Source organism: Salmo salar, chromosome 11, assembly GCF_965601325.2.
Source record: "Salmo salar chromosome 11, fSalSal1, whole genome shotgun sequence".
Lineage (NCBI taxonomy): Eukaryota > Metazoa > Chordata > Actinopteri > Salmoniformes > Salmonidae > Salmo > Salmo salar.
Window position 1 is genome coordinate 60,499,916 of NC_138301.1, and position 21,208 is coordinate 60,521,123.

Genomic DNA, 21,208 nt, shown 5'->3' on the forward strand with positions numbered 1-21,208 from the left:
TGAACAAGGCAGTTAACCCACTGCTCCTCTGAACAAGGCAGTTATCCCACTGCTCCCCTGAACAAGGCAGTTATCCCACTGCTCCCCTGAACAAGGCAGTTATCCCACTGCTCCCCTGAACAAGGCAGTTATCCCACTGCTCCCCTGAACAAGGCAGTTAACCCACTGCTCCCCTGAACAAGGACGTTAACCCACTTCTCCCCTGAACAAGGCAGTTAACCCACTGCTCCCCTGATCAACGCAGTTATCCCACTGCTCCCCTGAACAAGGCAGTTAACCCACTGCTCCCCTGAACAAGGCAGTTAACCCACTGCTCCCCTGAACAAGGCAGTTAACCCACTGTTCCCCTGAACAAGGCAGTTAACCCACTGCTCCCTGATCAAGGCAGTTAACCCACTGTTACCCTGAACAAGGCAGTTAACCCACTGCTCCCCTGAACAAGGCAGTTAACCCACTGCTCCCCTGAACAAGGCAGTTAACCAACTGCTCCCCTGAACAAGGTAGTTAACCCACTGCTCCCCTGAACAAGGCAGTTAACTCACTGCATCTTTGAAAACGGCAGTTCTCCCACTGCTCCCCTGAAAAAGGCAGTTATCCCACTGCTCCCCTGAACAAGGCAGTTAACCCACTGCTCCGTGAACAATGCAGTTAACCCACTGCTCCCCTGAACAAGGCAGTTAACCCACTGCTCCCCTGATCAATGCAGTTATCCCATTTCTCCCCTGAACAAGGCAGTTAACCCACTGCTCCCCTGAACAAGGCAGTTAACCCACTGCTCCCCTGAACAAGGCAGTTAACCCACTGCTCCCCTGATCAACGCAGTTATCCCACTGCTCCCCTGAACAAGGCAGTTAACTCACTGCTCCCCTGAACAAAGCAGTTAACCCACTGTTCCCCTGAACAAGGCAGTTAACCCACTGCCCCCCTGAACAAGGCAGTTAACTCACTGCTCCTCTGAACAAGGCAGTTATCCCACTGCTCCCCTGAACAAGGCAGTTAACTCACTGCTCCTCTGAACAAGGCAGTTATCCCACTGCTCCCCTGAACAAGGCAGTTATCCCACTGCTCCCCTGAACAAGGCAGTTAACCCACTGCTCCCCTGATCAACGCAGTTATCCCACTTCTCCCCTGAATAAGGCAGTTAACCCACTGCTCCCCTGATCAACGCAGTTATCCCACTTCTCCCCTGAATAAGGCAGTTAACCCACTGCTCCCCTGAACAAGGCAGTTAAACCACTGCTCCCCTGAACAAGGAAGTTAACCCACTATTCCCCTGAACAAGGCAGTTAACCCACTGCTCCCCTGAACAAGGCAGTTAACCCACTGCTCCCCTGAACAAGGCAGTTAACCCACTGCTCCCCTTAACAAGGCAGTTATCCCACTGCTCCCCTGAACAAGGCAGTTAACCAACTGCTCCCCTGATCAACGCAGTTATCCAACTGCTCCCCTGATCAACGCAGTTATCCCACTGCTCCCCTGAACAAGGCAGTTAACCCACTGCTCCCCTGAACAAGGCAGTTAACCCACTGCTCCCCTGAACAAGGCAGTTAACCAACTGCTCCCCTGAACAAGGTAGTTAACCCACTGCTCCCCTGAACAAGGCAGTTAACCCACTGCTCCCCTGAACAAGGCAGTTAACCCACTGCTCCCCTGAACAACGCAGTTAACCCACTGCTCCCCTGAACAAGGCAGTTAACCACTGCTCCCCTGATCAACGCAGTTATCCCACTGCTCCCCTGAACAAGGCAGTTAACCCATTGCTCCCCTGAACAAGGCAATTAACAAACTGTTCCCCTGAACAAGGCAGTTAACCCACTGCTCCACTGAACAAGGCAGTTAACCCACTGCTCCCCTGAACAAGGCAGTTAACCCACTGCTCCCCTGAACAAGGCAGGTAACTCACTGCTCCTCTGAACAAGGCAGTTATCCCACTGCTCCCCTGAACAAGGCAGTTATCCCCTTGCTCCCCTAAACAAGGCAGTTATCCCACTGCTCCCCTGAACAAGGCAGTAATCCCACTGCTCCCCTGAACAAGGCAGTTAACCCACTGCTCCCTTGAACAAGGCCGTTAACCCACTTCTCCCCTGAACAAGGCAGTTAACCCACTGCTCCCCTGATCAACGCAGTTATCCCACTGCTCCCCTGAACAAGGCAGTTAACCCACTGCTCCCCTGAACAAGGCAGTTAACCCACTGCTCCCCTGAACAAGGCAGTTAACCAACTGCTCCCCTGAACAAGGTAGTTAACCCACTGCTCCCCTGAACAAGGCAGTTAACCCACTGCTCCCCTGAACAAGGCAGTTAACCCACTGCTCCCCTGAACAACGCAGTTAACCCACTGCTCCCCTGAACAAGGCAGTTAACCACTGCTCCCCTGATCAACGCAGTTATCCCACTGCTCCCCTGAACAAGGCAGTTAACCCACTGCTCCCCTGATCAACGCAGTTATCCCACTGCTCCCCTGAACAAGGCAGTTAACCCACTGCTCCCCTGATCAACGCAGTTATCCCACTGCTCCCCTGAAATAGGCAGTTAACCCACTGCTCCCCTGAACAAGGCAGTTAACCCACTGCTCCCCTGAACAAGGCAGTTAACCCACTGCTCCCCTTAACAAGGCAGTTATCCCACTTCTCCCCTGAACAAGGCAGTTAACCCACTGCTCCCCTGAACAAGGCAGTTATGCCACTGCTCCCCTGAACAAGGCAGTTAACCCACTGCTCCCCTGAACAAGGCAGTTAACCCACTGCTCCCCTGAACAAGGCAGTTATGCCACTGCTCCCCTGAACAAGGCAGTTATCCCACTGCTCCCCTGAACAAGGCAGTTATCCTACTGCTCCCCTGAACAAGGCAGTTAACCCACTGCTCCCGTGAACAATGCAGTTAACCCACTGCTCCCTGAACAAGGCAGTTAACCCACTGCTCCCCTGATCAACGCAGTTATCCCACTTCTCCCCTGAACAAGGCAGTTAACCCACTGCTCCCCTGAACAAGGCAGTTAACCCACTGCTCCCCTGAACAAGGCAGTTAACTCACTGCTCCTCTGAACAAGGCAGTTTTCCCACTGCTCCCCTGAACAAGGCAGTTATCCCACTGCTCCCCTGAACAAGGCAGTTAACCCTCTGCTCCCGTGAACAATGCAGTTAACCCACTGCTCCCCTGAACAAGGCAGTTCACCCACTGCTCCCCTGATCAACGCAGTTATCCCACTTCTCCCCTGAACAAGGCAGTTCACCCACTGCTCCCCTGAACAAGGCAGTTAACCCACTGCTCCCCTGAACAAGGCAGTTAACCCACTGCTCCCCTGAACAATGCAGTTATCCCACTGCTACCCTGAACAAGGCAGTTATCCCACTGCTCCTTTGAACAAGGCAGTTAACCCACTGCTCCCCTGAACAAGGCAGTTAACCCACTGCTCCCCTGAACAAGGCAGTTAACCCACTTGCTCCCCTGATCAACGCAGTTATCCATCTGCTCCCCTGAACAAGGCAGTTAACCCACTGCTCCCCTGAACAAGGCAGTTAACCCACTGCTCCCCTGAACAAGGCAGTTAACCCACTGTTACCCTGAACAAGGCAGTTAACCCACTGCTCCCCTGAACAAGGCAGTTAACCCACTGTTACCCTGAACAAGGCAGTTAACCCACTGCTCCCCTGAACAAGGAAGTTAACCATCTGCTCCCCTGAACAAGGCAGTTAACCCACTGCTCCCCTGATCAACGCAGTTATCCCACTGCTCCCCTGAACAAGGCAGTTAACCCACTGCTTCCCTGATCAATGCAGTTATCCCACTGCTCCCCTGAAATAGGCAGTTAACCCACTGCTCCGCTGAACAAGGCAGTTAACCCACTGCTCCCCTGAACAAGGCAGTTAACCCACTGCTCCCCTGAACAAGGCAGTTAACTCACTGCTCCTCTGAACAAGGCAGTTTTCCCACTGCTCCCCTGAACAAGGCAGTTATCCCACTGCTCCCCTGAACAAGGCAGTTAACCCTCTGCTCCCGTGAACAATGCAGTTAACCCACTGCTCCCCTGAACAAGGCAGTTCACCCACTGCTCCCCTGATCAACGCAGTTATCCCACTTCTCCCCTGAACAAGGCAGTTCACCCACTGCTCCCCTGAACAAGGCAGTTAACCCACTGCTCCCCTGAACAAGGCAGTTAACCCACTGCTCCCCTGAACAATGCAGTTATCCCACTGCTACCCTGAACAAGGCAGTTATCCCACTGCTCCTTTGAACAAGGCAGTTAACCCACTGCTCCCCTGAACAAGGCAGTTAACCCACTGCTCCCCTGAACAAGGCAGTTAACCCACTTGCTCCCCTGATCAACGCAGTTATCCATCTGCTCCCCTGAACAAGGCAGTTAACCCACTGCTCCCCTGAACAAGGCAGTTAACCCACTGCTCCCCTGAACAAGGCAGTTAACCCACTGTTACCCTGAACAAGGCAGTTAACCCACTGCTCCCCTGAACAAGGCAGTTAACCCACTGTTACCCTGAACAAGGCAGTTAACCCACTGCTCCCCTGAACAAGGAAGTTAACCATCTGCTCCCCTGAACAAGGCAGTTAACCCACTGCTCCCCTGATCAACGCAGTTATCCCACTGCTCCCCTGAACAAGGCAGTTAACCCACTGCTTCCCTGATCAATGCAGTTATCCCACTGCTCCCCTGAAATAGGCAGTTAACCCACTGCTCCGCTGAACAAGGCAGTTAACCCACTGCTCCCCTGAACAAGGCAGTTAACCCACTGCTCCCCTTAACAAGGCAGTTACCCCCTGTTCCCCTGAACAAGGCCGTTATCCCACTGCTCCCCTGAACAAGGCAGTTAACCCACTGTTACCCTGAACAAGGCAGTTAACCCACTGTTCCCCTGAACAAGGCAGTTAACCCACTGCCCCCCTGAACAAGGCAGTTAACCCACTGCCCCCCTGAACAAGGCAGTTAACCCACTGCTCCCCTGAACAAGGCAGTTAACTCACTGCTCCTCTGACCAAGGCAGTTATCCCACTGCTCCCCTGAACAAGGCAGTTATCCCACTGCTCCCCTGAACAAGGCAGTTAACCAACTGCTCCCCTGAACAAGGTAGTTAACCCACTGCTCCCCTGAACAAGGCAGTTAACTCACTGCATCTTTGAAAACGGCAGTTCACCCACTGCTCCCCTGAACAAGGCAGTTATCCCACTGCTCCCCTGAACAAGGCAGTTAACCCACTGCTCCCCTGAACAAGGCAGTTAACCCACTGCTCCCCTGATCAACGCAGTTATCCCACTGCTCCCCTGAACAAGGCAGTTAACTCACTGCTCCCCTGAACAAAGCAGTTAACCCACTGTTCCCCTGAACAAGGCAGTTAACCCACTGCCCCCCTGAACAAGGCAGTTAACCCACTGCTCCCCTGAACAAGGCAGTTAACCCACTGCTCCCCTGAACAAGGCAGTTAACTCACTGCTCCTCTGAACAAGGCAGTTATCCCACTGCTCCCCTGAACAAGGCAGTTAACCCACTGCTCCCCTGAACAAGGCAGTTAACCCACTGCTCCACTGAACAAGGCAGTTAACCCACTGCTCCCCTTAACAAGGCAGTTATCCCACTGCTCCCCTGAACAAGGCAGTTAACCAACTGCTCCCCTGATCAACGCAGTTATCCAACTGCTCCCCTGATCAACGCAGTTATCCCACTGCTCCCCTGAACAAGGCAGTTATCCCACTGCTCCCCTGAACAAGGCAGTTAACCAACTGCTCCCCTGAACAAGGTAGTTAACCCACTGCTCCCCTGAACAAGGCAGTTAACTCACTGCATCTTTGAAAACGGCAGTTCACCCACTGCTCCCCTGAACAAGGCAGTTATCCCACTGCTCCCCTGAACAAGGCAGTTAACCCACTGCTCCCCTGAACAAGGCAGTTAACCCACTGCTCCCCTGATCAACGCAGTTATCCCACTGCTCCCCTGAACAAGGCAGTTAACTCACTGCTCCCCTGAACAAAGCAGTTAACCCACTGTTCCCCTGAACAAGGCAGTTAACCCACTGCCCCCCTGAACAAGGCAGTTAACCCACTGCTCCCCTGAACAAGGCAGTTAACCCACTGCTCCCCTGAACAAGGCAGTTAACTCACTGCTCCTCTGAACAAGGCAGTTATCCCACTGCTCCCCTGAACAAGGCAGTTAACCCACTGCTCCCCTGAACAAGGCAGTTAACCCACTGCTCCACTGAACAAGGCAGTTAACCCACTGCTCCCCTTAACAAGGCAGTTATCCCACTGCTCCCCTGAACAAGGCAGTTAACCAACTGCTCCCCTGATCAACGCAGTTATCCAACTGCTCCCCTGATCAACGCAGTTATCCCACTGCTCCCCTGAACAAGGCAGTTAACCCACTGCTCCCCTGAACAAGGCAGTTAACCCACTGCTCCCCTGAACAAGGCAGTTAACCAACTGCTCCCCTGAACAAGGTAGTTAACCCACTGCTCCCCTGAACAAGGCAGTTAACCCACTGCTCCCCTGAACAAGGCAGTTAACCCACTGCTCCCCTGAACAACGCAGTTAACCCACTGCTCCCCTGAACAAGGCAGTTAACCACTGCTCCCCTGATCAATGCAGTTATCCCACTGCTCCCCTGAACAAGGCAGTTAACCCATTGCTCCCCTGAACAAGGCAGTTAACAAACTGTTCCCCTGAACAAGGCAGTTAACCCACTGCTCCACTGAACAAGGCAGTTAACCCACTGCTCCCCTGAACAAGGCAGTTAACCCACTGCTCCTCTGAACAAGGCAGTTATCCCACTGCTCCCCTGAACAAGGCAGTTATCCCACTGCTCCCTTGAACAAGGCAGTTATCCCACTGCTCCCCTGAACAAGGCAGTAATCCCACTGCTCCCCTGAACAAGGCAGTTAACCCACTGCTCCCTTGAACAAGGCCGTTAACCCACTTCTCCCCTGAACAAGGCAGTTAACCCACTGCTCCCCTGATCAACGCAGTTATCCCACTGCTCCCCTGAACAAGGCAGTTAACCCACTGCTCCCCTGAACAAGGCAGTTAACCCACTGCTCCCCTGATCAACGCAGTTATCCATCTGCTCCCCTGAACAAGGCAGTTAACCCACTGCTCCCCTGAACAAGGCAGTTAACCCACTGCTCCCCTGAACAAGGCAGTTAACCCACTGTTACCCTGAACAAGGCAATTAACCCACTGCTCCCCTGAACAAGGCAGTTAACCCACTGTTACCCTGAACAAGGCAGTTAACCCACTGCTCCCCTGAACAAGGAAGTTAACCATCTGCTCCCCTGAACAAGGCAGTTAACCCACTGCTCCCCTGATCAACGCAGTTATCCCACTGCTCCCCTGAACATGGCAGTTAACCCACTGCTTCCCTGATCAATGCAGTTATCCCACTGCTCCCCTGAAATAGGCAGTTAACCCACTGCTCCCCTGAACAAGGCAGTTAACCCACTGCTCCCCTGAACAAGGCAGTTAACCCACTGCTCCCCTTAACAAGGCAGTTACCCCCTGTTCCCCTGAACAAGGCCGTTATCCCACTGCTCCCCTGAACAAGGCAGTTAACCCACTGTTACCCTGAAAAAGGCAGTTAACCCACTGTTCCCCTGAACAAGGCAGTTAACCCACTGCCCCCCTGAACAAGGCAGTTAACCCACTGCTCCCCTGAACAAGGCAGTTAACCCACTGCTCCCCTGAACAAGGCAGTTAACTCACTGCTCCTCTGAACAAGGCAGTTATCCCACTGCTCCCCTGAACAAGGCAGTTATCCCACTGCTCCCCTGAACAAGGCAGTTAACCCTCTGCTCCCCTGAACAAGGCAGTTATCCCACTGCTCCCCTGAACAAGGCAGTTAACCCACTGCTCCCCTGAACAAGGCAGTTAACTCACTGCTCCTCTGAACAATGCAGTTATCCCACTGCTCCCCTGAACAAGGCAGTTATCCCACTGCTCCCCTGAACAAGGCAGTTAACCCACTGCTCCCGTGAACAATGCAGTTAACCCACTGCTCCCCTGATCAACGCAGTTATCCCACTTCTCCCCTGAACAAGGCAGTTAACCCACTGCTCCCCTGAACAAGGCAGTTAACCCACTGCTCCCCTGAACAAGGAAGTTAACCCACTATTCCCCTGAACAAGGCAGTTAACCCACTGCTCCCCTGAACAAGGCAGTTAACCCACTGCTCCCCTGAACAAGGCAGTTAACCCACTGCTCCCCTTAACAAGGCAGTTATCCCACTGCTCCCCTGAACAAGGCAGTTAACCAACTGCTCCCCTGATCAACGCAGTTATCCAACTGCTCCCCTGATCAACGCAGTTATCCCACTGCTCCCCTGAACAAGGCAGTTAACCCACTGCTCCCCTGAACAAGGCAGTTAAACCACTGCTCCCCTGAACAAGGCAGTTAACCAACTGCTCCCCTGAACAAGGTAGTTAACCCACTGCTCCCCTGAACAAGGCAGTTAACCCACTGCTCCCCTGAACAAGGCAGTTAACCCACTGCTCCCCTGAACAACGCAGTTAACCCACTGCTCCCCTGAACAAGGCAGTTAACCACTGCTCCCCTGATCAACGCAGTTATCCCACTGCTCCCCTGAACAAGGCAGTTAACCCATTGCTCCCCTGAACAAGGCAGTTAACAAACTGTTCCCCTGAACAAGACAGTTAACCCACTGCTCCACTGAACAAGGCAGTTAACCCACTGCTCCCCTGAACAAGGCAGTTAACCCACTGCTCCCCTGAACAAGGCAGGTAACTCACTGCTCCTCTGAACAAGGCAGTTATCCCACTGCTCCCCTGAACAAGGCAGTTATCCCACTGCTCCCCTGAACAAGGCAGTTATCCCACTGCTCCCCTGAACAAGGCAGTAATCCCACTGCTCCCCTGAACAAGGCAGTTAACCCACTGCTCCCTTGAACAAGGCCGTTAACCCACTTCTCCCCTGAACAAGGCAGTTAACGCACTGCTCCCCTGATCAACGCAGTTATCCCACTGCTCCCCTGAACAAGGCAGTTAACCCACTGCTCCCCTGAACAAGGCAGTTAACCCACTGCTCCCCTGAACAAGGCAGTTAACCCACTGCTCCCCTGAACAAGGCAGTTAACCCACTGCTCCCCTTAACAAGGCAGTTATCCCACTGCTCCCCTGAACAAGGCAGTTAACCAACTGCTCCCCTGATCAACGCAGTTATCCAACTGCTCCCCTGATCAACGCAGTTATCCCACTGCTCCCCTGAACAAGGCAGTTAACCCACTGCTCCCCTGAACAAGGCAGTTAACCCACTGCTCCCCTGAACAAGGCAGTTAACCCACTGCTCCCGTGAACAATGCAGTTAACCCACTGCTCCCCTGAACAAGGCAGTTAACCCACTGCTCCCCTGATCAACGCAGTTATCCCACTTCTCCCCTGAACAAGGCATTAAACCACTGCTCCCCTGAACAAGGCAGTTAACCCACTGCTCCCCTGAACAAGGAAGTTAACCCACTATTCCCCTGAACAAGGCAGTTAACCCACTGCTCCCGTTGAACAAGGCAGTTAACCCACTGCTCCCCTGAACAAGGCAGTTAACCCACTGCTCCCCTTAACAAGGCAGTTATCCCACTTCTCCCCTGAACAAGGCAGTTAACCAACTGCTCCCCTGATCAACGCAGTTATCCAACTGCTCCCCTGATCAACGCAGTTATCCAACTGCTCCCCTGATCAACGCAGTTATCCCACTGCTCCCCTGAACAAGGCAGTTAACCCACTGCTCCCCTGAACAAGGCAGTTAACCCACTGCTCCCCTGAACAAGGCAGTTAACCCACTGCTCCCCTGATCAACGCAGTTATCCCACTTCTCCCCTGAACAAGGCAGTTAAACCACTGCTCCCCTGAACAAGGCAGTTAACCCACTGCTCCCCTGAACAAGGAAGTTAACCCACTATTCCCCTGAACAAGGCAGTTAACCCACTGCTCCCCTGAACAAGGCAGTTATCCCACTGCTCCCCTGAACAAGGCAGTTAACCCACTGCTCCCCTGAACAAGGCAGTTAACCCACTGCTCCCCTGAACAAGGCAGTTAACCCACTGCTCCCCTGAACAAGGCAGTTAACCCACTGCTCCCGTGAACAATGCAGTTAACCCACTGCTCCCCTGAACAAGGCAGTTAACCCACTGCTCCCCTGATCAACGCAGTTATCCCACTTCTCCCCTGAACAAGGCATTAAACCACTGCTCCCCTGAACAAGGCAGTTAACCCACTGCTCCCCTGAACAAGGAAGTTAACCCACTATTCCCCTGAACAAGGCAGTTAACCCACTGCTCCCCTGAACAAGGCAGTTAACCCACTGCTCCCCTGAACAAGGCAGTTAACCCACTGCTCCCCTTAACAAGGCAGTTATCCCACTGCTCCCCTGAACAAGGCAGTTAACCAACTGCTCCCCTGATCAACGCAGTTATCTAACTGCTCCCCTGATCAACGCAGTTATCCAACTGCTCCCCTGATCAACGCAGTTATCCCACTGCTCCCCTGAACAAGGCAGTTAACCCACTGTTCCCCTGAACAAGGCAGTTAACCCACTGCTCCCCTGAACAAGGCAGTTAACCCACTGCTCCCCTGATCAACGCAGTTATCCCACTTCTCCCCTGAACAAGGCAGTTAAACCACTGCTCCCCTGAACAAGGCAGTTAACCCACTGCTCCCCTGAACAAGGAAGTTAACCCACTATTCCCCTGAACAAGGCAGTTAACCCACTGCTCCCCTTAACAAGGCAGTTATCCCACTGCTCCCCTGAACAAGGCAGTTAACCCACTGCTCCCCTGAACAAGGCAGTTAACCAACTGCTCCCCTGAACAAGGTAGTTAACCCACTGCTCCCCTGAACAAGGCAGTTAACCCACTGCTCCCCTGAACAAGGCAGTTAACCCACTGCTCCCCTGAACAACGCAGTTAACCCACTGCTCCCCTGAACAAGGCAGTTAACCACTGCTCCCCTGATCAACGCAGTTATCCCACTGCTCCCCTGAACAAGGCAGTTAACAAACTGTTCCCCTGAACAAGGCAGTTAACCCACTGCTCCACTGAACAAGGCAGTTAACCCACTGCTCCCCTGAACAAGGCAGTTAACCCACTGCTCCCCTGAACAAGGCAGGTAACTCACTGCTCCTCTGAACAAGGCAGTTATCCCACTGCTCCCCTGAACAAGGCAGTTATCCCACTGCTCCCCTGAACAAGGCAGTTATCCCACTGCTCCCCTGAACAAGGCAGTAATCCCACTGCTCCCCTGAACAAGGCAGTTAACCCACTGCTCCCTTGAACAAGGCCGTTAACCCACTTCTCCCCTGAACAAGGCAGTTAACCCACTGCTCCCCTGATCAACGCAGTTATCCCACTGCTCCCCTGAACAAGGCAGTTAACCCACTGCTCCCCTGAACAAGGCAGTTAACCCACTGCTCCCCTGAACAAGGCAGTTAACCCACTGTTCCCCTGAACAAGGCAGTTAACCCACTGCTCCCCTGAACAAGGCAGTTAACCCACTGTTACCCTGAACAAGGCAGTTAACCCACTGCTCCCCTGAACAAGGCAGTTAACCCACTGTTACCCTGAACAAGGCAGTTAACCCACTGCTCCCCTGAACAAGGAAGTTAACCCACTGTTCCCCTGAACAAGGCAGTTAACCCACTGCTTCCCTGATCAATGCAGTTATCCCACTGCTCCCCTGAAATAGGCAGTTAACCCACTGCTCCCCTGAACAAGGCAGTTAACCCACTGCTCCCCTGAACAAGGCAGTTAACCCACTGCTCCCCTTAACAAGGCAGTTATCCCACTTCTCCCCTGAACAAGGCAGTTAACCCACTGCTCCCCTGAACAAGGCAGTTATGCCACTGCTCCCCTGAACAAGGCAGTTAACCCACTGCTCCCCTGAACAAGGCAGTTATGCCACTGCTCCCCTGAACAAGGCAGTTATCCCACTGCTCCCCTGAACAAGGCAGTTATCCCACTGCTCCCCTGAACAAGGCAGTTAACCCACTGCTCCCGTGAACAATGCAGTTAACCCACTGCTCCCCTGAACAAGGCAGTTAACCCACTGCTCCCCTGATCAATGCAGTTATCCCACTTCTCCCCTGAACAAGGCAGTTAACCCACTGCTCCCCTGAACAAGGCAGTTAACCCACTGCTCCCCTGAACAAGGCAGTTAACCCACTGCTCCCCTGAACAAGGCACTTACCCCCTGTTCCCCTGAACAAGGCCGTTATCCCACTGCTCCCCTGAACAAGGCAGTTAACCCACTGTTACCCTGATCAAGGCAGTTAACCCACTGTTCCCCTGAACAAGGCAGTTAACCCACTGCCCCCCTGAACAAGGCAGTTAACCCACTGCTCCCCTGAACAAGGCAGTTAACCCACTGCTCCCCTGAACAAGGCAGTTAACCCACTGCTCCCCTGAACAAGGCAGTTAACCCACTGCTCCCCTGAACAACGCAGTTAACCCACTGCTCCCCTGAACAAGGCAGTTAACCACTGCTCCCCTGATCAACGCAGTTATCCCACTGCTCCCCTGAACAAGGCAGTTAACCCATTGCTCCCCTGAAAAAGGCAGTTAACAAACTGTTCCCCTGAACAAGGCAGTTAACCCACTGCTCCACTGAACAAGGCAGTTAACCCACTGCTCCCCTGAACAAGGCAGTTAACCCACTGCTCCCCTGAACAAGGCAGGTAACTCACTGCTCCTCTGAACAAGGCAGTTATCCCACTGCTCCCCTGAACAAGGCAGTTATCCCACTGCTCCCCTGAACAAGGCAGTTATCCCACTGCTCCCCTGAACAAGGCAGTAATCCCACTGCTCCCCTGAACAAGGCAGTTAACCCACTGCTCCCTTGAACAAGGCCGTTAACCCACTTCTCCCCTGAACAAGGCAGTTAACCCACTGCTCCCCTTAACAAGGCAGTTATCCCACTGCTCCCCTGAACAAGGCAGTTAACCAACTGCTCCCCTGATCAACGCAGTTATCCAACTGCTCCCCTGATCAACGCAGTTATCCCACTGCTCCCCTGAACAAGGCAGTTAACCCACTGCTCCCCTGAACAAGGCAGTTAACCCACTGCTCCCCTGAACAAGGCAGTTAACCCACTGCTCCCGTGAACAATGCAGTTAACCCACTGCTCCCCTGAACAAGGCAGTTAACCCACTGCTCCCCTGATCAACGCAGTTATCCCACTTCTCCCCTGAACAAGGCATTAAACCACTGCTCCCCTGAACAAGGCAGTTAACCCACTGCTCCCCTGAACAAGGAAGTTAACCCACTATTCCCCTGAACAAGGCAGTTAACCCACTGCTCCCCTGAACAAGGCAGTTAACCCACTGCTCCCCTGAACAAGGCAGTTAACCCACTGCTCCCCTTAACAAGGCAGTTATCCCACTTCTCCCCTGAACAAGGCAGTTAACCAACTGCTCCCCTGATCAACGCAGTTATCCAACTGCTCCCCTGATCAACGCAGTTATCCAACTGCTCCCCTGATCAACGCAGTTATCCCACTGCTCCCCTGAACAAGGCAGTTAACCCACTGCTCCCCTGAACAAGGCAGTTAACCCACTGCTCCCCTGAACAAGGCAGTTAACCCACTGCTCCCCTGATCAACGCAGTTATCCCACTTCTCCCCTGAACAAGGCAGTTAAACCACTGCTCCCCTGAACAAGGCAGTTAACCCACTGCTCCCCTGAACAAGGAAGTTAACCCACTATTCCCCTGAACAAGGCAGTTAACCCACTGCTCCCCTGAACAAGGCAGTTATCCCACTGCTCCCCTGAACAAGGCAGTTAACCCACTGCTCCCCTGAACAAGGCAGTTAACCCACTGCTCCCCTGAACAAGGCAGTTAACCCACTGCTCCCCTGAACAAGGCAGTTAACCCACTGCTCCCGTGAACAATGCAGTTAACCCACTGCTCCCCTGAACAAGGCAGTTAACCCACTGCTCCCCTGATCAACGCAGTTATCCCACTTCTCCCCTGAACAAGGCATTAAACCACTGCTCCCCTGAACAAGGCAGTTAACCCACTGCTCCCCTGAACAAGGAAGTTAACCCACTATTCCCCTGAACAAGGCAGTTAACCCACTGCTCCCCTGAACAAGGCAGTTAACCCACTGCTCCCCTGAACAAGGCAGTTAACCCACTGCTCCCCTTAACAAGGCAGTTATCCCACTGCTCCCCTGAACAAGGCAGTTAACCAACTGCTCCCCTGATCAACGCAGTTATCCAACTGCTCCCCTGATCAACGCAGTTATCCAACTGCTCCCCTGATCAACGCAGTTATCCCACTGCTCCCCTGAACAAGGCAGTTAACCCACTGCTCCCCTGAACAAGGCAGTTAACCCACTGCTCCCCTGAACAAGGCAGTTAACCCACTGCTCCCCTGATCAACGCAGTTATCCCACTTCAGCCCTGAACAAGGCAGTTAAACCACTGCTCCCCTGAACAAGGCAGTTAACCCACTGCTCCCCTGAACAAGGAAGTTAACCCACTATTCCCCTGAACAAGGCAGTTAACCCACTGCTCCCCTGAACAAGGCAGTTAACCCACTGCTCCCCTGATCAACGCAGTTATCCCACTTCTCCCCTGAACAAGGCATTAAACCACTGCTCCCCTGAACAAGGCAGTTAACCCACTGCTCCCCTGAACAAGGAAGTTAACCCACTATTCCCCTGAACAAGGCAGTTAACCCACTGCTCCCCTGAACAAGGCAGTTAACCCACTGCTCCCCTGAACAAGGCAGTTAACCCACTGCTCCCCTGAACAAGGCAGTTAACCCACTGCTCCCCTGAACAAGGCAGTTAACCCACTGCTCCCCTGAACAACGCAGTTAACCCACTGCTCCCCTGAACAAGGCAGTTAACCACTGCTCCCCTGATCAACGCAGTTATCCCACTGCTCCCCTGAACAAGGCAGTTAACAAACTGTTCCCCTGAACAAGGCAGTTAACCCACTGCTCCACTGAACAAGGCAGTTAACCCACTGCTCCCCTGAACAAGGCAGTTAACCCACTGCTCCCCTGAACAAGGCAGGTAACTCACTGCTCCTCTGAACAAGGCAGTTATCCCACTGCTCCCCTGAACAAGGCAGTTATCCCACTGCTCCCCTGAACAAGGCAGTTATCCCACTGCTCCCCTGAACAAGGCAGTAATCCCACTGCTCCCCTGAACAAGGCAGTTAACCCACTGCTCCCTTGAACAAGGCCGTTAACCCACTTCTCCCCTGAACAAGGCAGTTAACCCACTGCTCCCCTGATCAACGCAGTTATCCCACTGCTCCCCTGAACAAGGCAGTTAACCCACTGCTCCCCTGAACAAGGCAGTTAACCCACTGCTCCCCTGAACAAGGCAGTTAACCAACTGCTCCCCTGAATAAGGTAGTTAACCCACTGCTCCCCTGAACAAGGCAGTTAACCCACTGCTCCCCTGAACAAGGCAGTTAACCCACTGCTCCCCTGAACAACGCAGTTAACCCACTGCTCACCTGAACAAGGCAGTTAACCAATGCTCCCCTGATCAACGCAGTTATCCCACTGCTCCCCTGAACATTGCAGTTAACCCACTGCTCCCCTGAACAAGGCAGTTAACCCACTGCTCCCCTGAACAAGGCCGTTAACCCACTTCTCCACTGAACAACGCAGTTAACCCACTGCTCCCCTGATCAACGCAGTTATCCCACTGCTCCCCTGAACAAGGCAGTTAACCCACTGCTCCCCTGAACAAGGCAGTTAACCCACTGCTCCCCTGAACAAGGCAGTTAACCCACTGTTCCCCTGAACAAGGCAGTTAACCCACTGCTCCCCTGAACAAGGCAGTTAACCCACTGTTACCCTGAACAAGGCAGTTAACCCACTGCTCCCCTGAACAAGGCAGTTAACCCACTGTTACCCTGAACAAGGCAGTTAACCCACTGCTCCCCTGAACAAGGAAGTTAACCCACTGTTCCCCTGAACAAGGCAGTTAACCCACTGCTTCCCTGATCAATGCAGTTATCCCACTGCTCCCCTGAAATAGGCAGTTAACCCACTGCTCCCCTGAACAAGGCAGTTAACCCACTGCTCCCCTGAACAAGGCAGTTAACCCACTGCTCCCCTTAACAAGGCAGTTATCCCACTTCTCCCCTGAACAAGGCAGTTAACCCACTGCTCCCCTGAACAAGGCAGTTTTGCCACTGCTCCCCTGAACAAGGCAGTTAACCCACTGCTCCCCTGAACAAGGCAGTTAACCCACTGCTCCCCTGAACAAGGCAGTTATGCCACTGCTCCCCTGAACAAGGCAGTTATCCCACTGCTCCCCTGAACAAGGCAGTTATCCCACTGCTCCCCTGAACAAGGCAGTTAACCCACTGCTCCCGTGAACAATGCAGTTAACCCACTGCTCCCCTGAACAAGGCAGTTAACCCACTGCTCCCCTGATCAATGCAGTTATCCCACTTCTCCCCTGAACAAGGCAGTTAACCCACTGCTCCCCTGAACAAGGCAGTTAACCCACTGCTCCCCTGAACAAGGCAGTTAACCCACTGCTCCCCTGAACAAGGCACTTACCCCCTGTTCCCCTGAACAAGGCCGTTATCCCACTGCTCCCCTGAACAAGGCAGTTAACCCACTGTTACCCTGATCAAGGCAGTTAACCCACTGTTCCCCTGAACAAGGCAGTTAACCCACTGCCCCCCTGAACAAGGCAGTTAACCCACTGCTCCCCTGAACAAGGCAGTTAACCCACTGCTCCCCTGAACAAGGCAGTTAACTCACTGCTCCTCTGAACAAGGCAGTTATCCCACTGCTCCCCTGAACAAGGCAGTTATCCCACTGCTCCCCTGAACAAGGCAGTTAACCCTCTGCTCCCGTGAACAATGCAGTTAACCCACTGCTCCCCTGAACAAGGCAGTTCACCCACTGCTCCCCTGATCAACGCAGTTATCCTACTTCTCCCCTGAACAAGGCAGTTCACCCACTGATCCCCTGCACAAGGCAGTTAACCCACTGCTCCCCTGAACAAGGCAGTTATGCCACTGCTCCCCTGAACAAGGCAGTTAACCCACTGCTCCCCTGAACAATGCAGTTAACCCACTGCTCCCCTGAACAAGGCAGTTAACTCACTGCTCCTCTGAACAAGGCAGTTATCCCACTGCTCCCCTGAACAAGGCCGTTATCCCACTGCTACCCTGAACAAGGCAGTTAACCCACTGCTCCCCTGAACAAGGCAGTTAACCCACTGCTCCCCTGAACAAGGCAGTTAACCCACTGCTCCCCTTATCAACGTAGTTATCCCACTGCTCCCCTGAACAAGGCAGTTAACCCACTGCTCCCCTGAACAAGGCAGTTAACCCACTGCTCCCCTGAACAAGGCAGTTAACCCACTGTTCCCCTGAACAAGGCAGTTAACCCACTGCTCCCCTGAACAAGGCAGTTAACCCACTGTTAATCTGAACAAGGCAGTTAACCCACTGCTCCCATGATCAACACAGTTATCCCACTGCTCCCCTGAACAAGGCAGTTAACCCACTGCTCCCCTAATCAACGCAGTTATCCCACTCCTCCACTGAAAAAGGCAGTTAACCCACTGCTCCCATGATCAACGCAGTTATCCCACTTCTCCCCTGAACAATGCAGTTAACCCACTGCTCCCCTGAACAAGGCAGTTAACCTACTGCTCCCCTGAACAAGGCAGTTAACCCACTGCTCCCCTGAACAAGGCAGTTAACCCACTGCTCCCGTGAAAAATGCAGTTAACCCACTGCTCCCCTAAAAAAGGCAGTTAACCCACTGCTCCCCTGATCAACGCAGTTATCCCACTTCTCCCCTGAACAAGGCAGTTAACCCACTGCTCCCCTGAACAAGGCAGTTAACCCACTGCTCCCCTGAACAAGGCAGTTAACCCACTGCTCCCCTGAACAAGGCAGTTATCCCACTGCTCCCCTGAACAAGGCAGTTAACCCACTGCTCCCCTGAAAAATGCAGTTAACCCACTGCTCCCCTAATCAATGCAGTTATCCCACTCCTCCCCTGAAAAAGGCAGTTAACCCACTGCTCCCCTTATCAACGCAGTTATCCCACTTCTCCCCTGAACAAGGCAGTTAACCCACTGCTCCCCTGAACAAGGCAGTTAACCCACTGCTCACCTGAACAAGGCAGTTAACCCACTGCTCCCCTGAACAAGGCAGTTATCCCACTGCTCCCCTGAAAAAGGCAGTTATCCCACTGCTCCCCTGAACAAGGCAGTTAACCCACTGCTCCCCTGAACAAGGCAGTTAACCCACTGCTCCCCTGAACAAGGCAGTTAACCCACTGCTCCCCTGATCAACGCAGTTATCCATCTGCTCCCCTGAACAAGGCAGTTAACCCACTGCTCCCCTGAACAAGGCAGTTAACCCACTGCTCCCCTGAACAAGGCAGTTAACCCACTGTTACCCTGAACAAGGCAGTTAACCCACTGCTCCCCTGAACAAGGCAGTTAACCCACTGTTACCCTGAACAAGGCAGTTAACCCACTGCTCCCCTGAACAAGGAAGTTAACCATCTGCTCCCCTGAACAAGGCAGTTAACCCACTGCTCCCCTGATCAACGCAGTTATCCCACTGCTCCCCTGAACAAGGCAGTTAACCCACTGCTTCCCTGATCAATGCAGTTATCCCACTGCTCCCCTGAAATAGGCAGTTAACCCACTGCTCCCCTGAACAAGGCAGTTAACCCACTGCTCCCCTGAACAAGGCAGTTAACCCACTGCTCCCCTTAACAAGGCAGTTACCCCCTGTTCCCCTGAACAAGGCCGTTATCCCACTGCTCCCCTGAACAAGGCAGTTAACCCACTGTTACCCTGAACAAGGCAGTTAACCCACTGTTCCCCTGAACAAGGCAGTTAACCCACTGCCCCCCTGAACAAGGCAGTTAACCCACTGCTCCCCTGAACAAGGCAGTTAACCCACTGCTCCTCTGAACAAGGCAGTTAACTCACTGCTCCTCTGAACAAGGCAGTTATCCCACTGCTCCCCTGAACAAGGCAGTTATCCCACTGCTCCCCTGAACAAGGCAGTTAACCCACTGCTCCCCTGAACAAGGCAGTTAACCCACTGCTCCCCTGATCAACGCAGTTATCCCACTTCTCCCCTGAACAAGGCAGTTAACCCACTGCTCCCCTGAACAAGGCAGTTAACCCACTGCTCCCCTGAACAAGGAAGTTAACCCACTATTCCCCTGAACAAGGCAGTTAACCCACTGCTCCCCTGAACAAGGCAGTTAACCCACTGCTCCCCTGAACAATGCAGTTAACCCACTGCTCCCCTTAACAAGGCAGTTATCCCACTGCTCCCCTGAACAAGGCAGTTAACCAACTGCTCCCCTGATCAACGCAGTTATCCAACTGCTCCCCTGATCAACGCAGTTATCCCACTGCTCCCCTGAACAAGGCAGTTAACCCACTGCTCCCCTGAACAAGGCAGTTAACCCACTGCTCCCCTGAACAAGGCAGTTAACCAACTGCTCCCCTGAACAAGGTAGTTAACCCACTGCTCCCCTGAACAAGGCAGTTAACCCACTGCTCCCCTGAACAAGGCAGTTAACCCACTGCTCCCCTGAACAACGCAGTTAACCCACTGCTCCCCTGAACAAGGCAGTTAACCACTGCTCCCCTGATCAACGCAGTTATCCCACTGCTCCCCTGAACAAGGCAGTTAACCCATTGCTCCCCTGAACAAGGCAGTTAACAAACTGTTCCCCTGAACAAGGCAGTTAACCCACTGCTCCACTGAACAAGGCAGTTAACCCACTGCTCCCCTGAACAAGGCAGTTAACCCACTGCTCCCCTGAACAAGGCAGGTAACTCACTGCTCCTCTGAACAAGGCAGTTATCCCACTGCTCCCCTGAACAAGGCAGTTATCCCACTGCTCCCCTGAACAAGGCAGTTATCCCACTGCTCCCCTGAACAAGGCAGTAATCCCACTGCTCCCCTGAACAAGGCAGTTAACCCACTGCTCCCTTGAACAAGGCCGTTAACCCACTTCTCCCCTGAACAAGGCAGTTAACCCACTGCTCCCCTGAACAACGCAGTTATCCCACTGCTCCCCTGAACAAGGCAGTTAACCCACTGCTCCCCTGAACAAGGCAGTTAACCCACTGCTCCCCTGAACAAGGCAGTTAACCAACTGCTCCCCTGAATAAGGTAGTTAACCCACTGCTCCCCTGAACAAGGCAGTTAACCCACTGCTCCCCTGAACAAGGCAGTTAACCCACTGCTCAATTGAACAAGGCAGTTAACCCACTGCTCCCCTTAACAAGGCAGTTATCCCACTGCTCCCCTGAACAAGGCAGTTAACCAACTGCTCCCCTGATCAACGCAGTTATCCAACTGCTCCCCTGATCAACGCAGTTATCCCACTGCTCCCCTGAACAAGGCAGTTAACCCACTGCTCCCCTGAACAAGGCAGTTAACCCACTGCTCCCCTGAACAAGGCAGTTAACCCACTGCTCCCGTGAACAATGCAGTTAACCCACTGCTCCCCTGAACAAGGCAGTTAACCCACTGCTCCCCTGATCAACGCAGTTATCCCACTTCTCCCCTGAACAAGGCATTAAACCACTGCTCCCCTGAACAAGGCAGTTAACCCACTGCTCCCCTGAACAAGGAAGTTAACCCACTATTCCCCTGAACAAGGCAGTTAACCCACTGCTCCCCTGAACAAGGCAGTTAACCCACTGCTCCCCTGAACAAGGCAGTTAACCCACTGCTCCCCTTAACAAGGCAGTTATCCCACTGCTCCCCTGAACAAGGCAGTTAACCAACTGCTCCCCTGATCAACGCAGTTATCCAACTGCTCCCCTGATCAACGCAGTTATCCAACTGCTCACCTGATCAACGCAGTTATCCCACTGCTCCCCTGAACAAGGCAGTTAACCCACTGCTCCCCTGAACAAGGCAGTTAACCCACTGCTCCCCTGAACAAGGCAGTTAACCCACTGCTCCCCTGATCAACGCAGTTATCCCACTTCTCCCCTGAACAAGGCAGTTAAACCACTGCTCCCCTGAACAAGGCAGTTAACCCACTGCTCCCCTGAACAAGGAAGTTAACCCACTATTCCCCTGAACAAGGCAGTTAACCCACTGCTCCCCTGAACAAGGCAGTTAACCCACTGCTCCCCTGAACAAGGCAGTTAACTCACTGCTCCTCTGAACAAGGCAGTTATCCCACTGCTCCCCTGAACAAGGCAGTTATCCCACTGCTCCCC